This window comes from Rhinolophus hipposideros, assembly GCF_964194185.1.
Source record: "Rhinolophus hipposideros genome assembly, chromosome: 22".
Classification (NCBI taxonomy): Eukaryota; Metazoa; Chordata; class Mammalia; order Chiroptera; family Rhinolophidae; genus Rhinolophus; species Rhinolophus hipposideros.
Window position 1 is genome coordinate 26853401 of NC_138068.1, and position 3725 is coordinate 26857125.

Here is a 3725-nt window from a genome sequence, read left to right on the forward strand (position 1 = left end):
AATTGAAAAATTTTTAAAGGGGGGAAAAGGTATAGGGGAAGAAGAGGTTCAAATTTCCAGGTATGAAACAAATAAATCTTGTGGATATAACATACAGCATAGAAAATGCAGTCAATAATATTGTGATAGCATGGTATGGTGTCAGATGGTTGCTGGACTTATTATCATGGAGATCTCTTCTTTAGGTATATATATGTTGAATAACTATGATGTACATCTGAAACTAATATAATTTTGTATGTTAGCTATATTTTAATTACAATCTTAAAAATAAAAGCCATAGTGAGTACCACTTTATGCCCATTTAGTAAAGCTACTATAAAAATAAATAAATAACAGAGGTTGGTGAGGATGTGGAGAAATTGGAACCTTTAAGCACTAGTGGTGGTGATGTAAAATGATATAATTGTTGTGGAAAGTAGTATGGTGGTTCCTCAAATAAATTAAATGTAGAATTGCCATATGATCCAGCAATTCTATCTCTGGGTATATACCCCAAAGAATTGAAAGCAAGTTCTCAAAGAGATAAAATTGTACACTCATCTTCCTAGCATTATTATTCATAATAGTCAAAAGATGAAAGCTACCAACAAGTCTATTGACAAGTTAATGGATAAGCAAATTGTGATATACACATACAATAGAATATTATTCAGCTTTAAAGAGGCATGAAATTCTGAAACATGCTACAAGATAGATGAGCCTTGAGGACATTATACTAAGTGAAATAAGCCAGTCACAGAAATACAAATACTGTTTGATTCCACACAGCTGAGTTACCTGGAACAGTCAAATTCATAGAGACAGAAATTAGAATGGTGGTTGCAGGTGTTGGGGAGTGAGTGGGGAGGAAGAAAAATTATCGTTTGATGAGTACAGATTTTTAGATTGACATGATGAAAAAGCAATGGGGCCCGGTTAAAAGCTTCAAGACTATTACAACATGGCCCAAAACAGCTCTTCAAACAAGATCACAGCAAGGAATCATAGACGAAGCCGCACCAAATTCACAGAAGACCAGTTGAATATCCTCATCAAAGCATTCAATGGAACACCTTACCCAGGTTATGCTACCAAACAAAAGCTTGCTTTAGAAATCGACACTGAAGAGTCTAGAATCCAAATTTGGTTTCAGAATCAAAGAGCTAGGCACCGAGTTCAGAAAAGATTAGAACCTGAGAAGGACTTAGAAGCAAGCCAAGACCAAGATCACCCTGAAGAGAAGATTCATGGTAGAGAAGATAGACGGTGTCGTACCAGCTATACTTCCTCCCAATTACATACCCTCATCACAGCATTTACAAACAACCCTTATCCTGGGATTGATTCCAGAGAGTAACTTGCTAAGCAAATTGGGGTTCCAGAGTCAAGAGTCCAAATTTGGTTTCAAAATCGAAGATCTAGGTTCCACGTACAGAAAAAAAGAGAACGTGGTGAGCTCTTACAACAGAAACAAGACCAGGAATGAAATCTCTGAGACATGGGAGTTCAAGGTACAGAAATCACACCAAATGGCACCAATCTCGTTAACAGCTGTCTTATTTCTCTGAAGCCAGAACAGAATGGACCAAGAGATAAATTTGATGTCATCAGCCTGGGCTCCAAATCTCTCATCCTGGGAACATACCCTTCTAAATATACTGTCAGCTTCTTGAGAAGCTGAGCCTTCTGGAGATGGTAAACAGAACTTCAGGAGGCAGACAGATACAAGGCACCACACAGCCCTATCCAACGGAGCCTGGCTCCACACTTTAGCAGATGTCAAAGAAAATGAAAATAAACTTATTCATATCAAAAAAAAAAAAAAGCAATGGGGATAGATGGTGGTGACTATTGCACAATGATATGAATGCACTTGATTTCACTGAACTATACCCTTAAAAATAGTTAAGACGGTAAATTTTATTATACATATTTTACCACAATAAAAAAATTGAAAGAAAGAAGAAGAATTTTTTTAAAAAGTTATGGTGTCCAGTCAGCCCTCAATAATGATACACAATAGCACTGTTGTTGCGCTACATGTGAATGTTGATTAGTTGACTGTGCCCAAGTACAGAATGCATGGGGAACTGGGGGGTCCAATGGAGGAATCAGGCCAGAAAGGTGGTAGCAAGTATGAGTTACCTTTCTAGTTTATGTTTAAAATTTGGGGCTTAGTTTGGGGAATATGGAAACATAACCCAGGATTTCTGAATCTGGGGGTCTGTGGTTCCTAAGGTATCTGTGGACAAAATTCAAGAGGTCCACTGGGATAGGAAATGAATTATCTCTATTCTCACTAACTTGGAACTGAAACTGACCCTTCAACGATAAATGGGCAACAAACCACCGTGCTATTAGCAGGAATTGTGACTTAATCACTAGTAAAATGCACAGATATTTCCACCTTGCGAACCCATCATTACTTCAAAATCTTGGTTTTTAGACCTGAAGTTAGATTTTGATATTCAATAAGTTAATAAAAAAGCATATATATCAAACTTTTGTTAATTTTTAAAAATATTTTGATAAGTGCATTCCAGTATAATTGGTTTGCTTTGAATCCCTATGTATTTTATTTTATGAATTCAAAAACATTATTCTAAGAAGGAGGCCTAGGGGCAGCCAGCTGCCTCAGTTGGTTAGAGCGTGACCTCTCAACAACAAGGTTGCTGGTTCAATTCCCACATGGGATGGTGGGCTGCGCCCCCTGCGACTAAAGATTGAAAATGGCAACTGGACTTGGAGCTGAACTGTGCCCTCCACAACTAGATTGAAGGACAATGACTTGGAGCTGATGGGTCCTGGAGAAACATACTGTTCCCCAATATTCCTCAATTAAAAAAAAAAAGAAGGCCCACACACTTCATCAGACTGTCAATGGGTGTGCATACACACACATTCACACATATACACAAAGGTAAAAAGCATAATCAACACCTTTAGTTACAGCTATAGTTGCTTTTTAAATGTGGCTCTAGTCTAGGGGTCATGATTTGACTTACAGCATTATATGCTTCTAGCTAATAACAAATTCATACAAGTAAGGATTCTGACCATATGTACATGTTGGGGTGACAACTGTACATCAGTGGTACCTAGTCCCTTTTCTACCTCACACTTTCCCATCAACAGCTGTGGCTTACCCTGGCACTGAGCTTCTGTGAGCCAGAGCCAGGCTTCCCTGGGGACAGATCTGTGGGACAATGGGTGTGTCGGTGCAAAAAATTCCTCAGGTTATCTGATAGTACTGTCTTCACCCTCAGTGGCTGCCCTTCTCTCCTTCTCCTTGAGAAACAAAAGTAAAGATACACAATACTGTAGGTCTAGGAGCTCAAGAGAATGTGGTCATCATGGGCTCTTTCTGGAAAAGTAGAATTTGAGCAGACTTATTTAAATAAGGGATTATGTTCATGGTGAATCTATTGGCATGAGTATAAATTCCAGTTAGATTATAAAGGAAGGAATTTCACAGCCAAGTTTATGAGGCTGGGTTGCCTAGCTGTTCTTGAAATCCTTTTACTTTTGCTCCTGGAACCTATAGACCACATTTCCCAGCCTCTGTTGCAGGTGGGCAGGTCTAGGGGACTGTGTTTGGGTTAAGGGAAGGTTAGTAGATGTGAAGTGCGTCACTTCCAGGCTAGGCTTTTGAAATCTGCCCACTTTCAAAGCCAGCAACACCCAAATCATGCTGTCATATTTCTGGTTCCAGTTCTGTCTCCGTCTTCCACTTGTAAGGATGC

The 3725-nt window shown here is 39.0% G+C and overlaps 1 pseudogene across 1 annotated transcript; it reads left to right on the plus strand.

Annotated features, from left to right (window-relative positions):
• Positions 1 to 943: 943 nt before the first annotated feature.
• LOC308490979 (double homeobox protein A-like) lies at positions 944 to 1468 on the plus strand (annotated as a pseudogene). The gene has a single exon. The product of its transcript is annotated as a double homeobox protein A-like (transcript).
• Positions 1469 to 3725: the final 2257 nt, after the last annotated feature.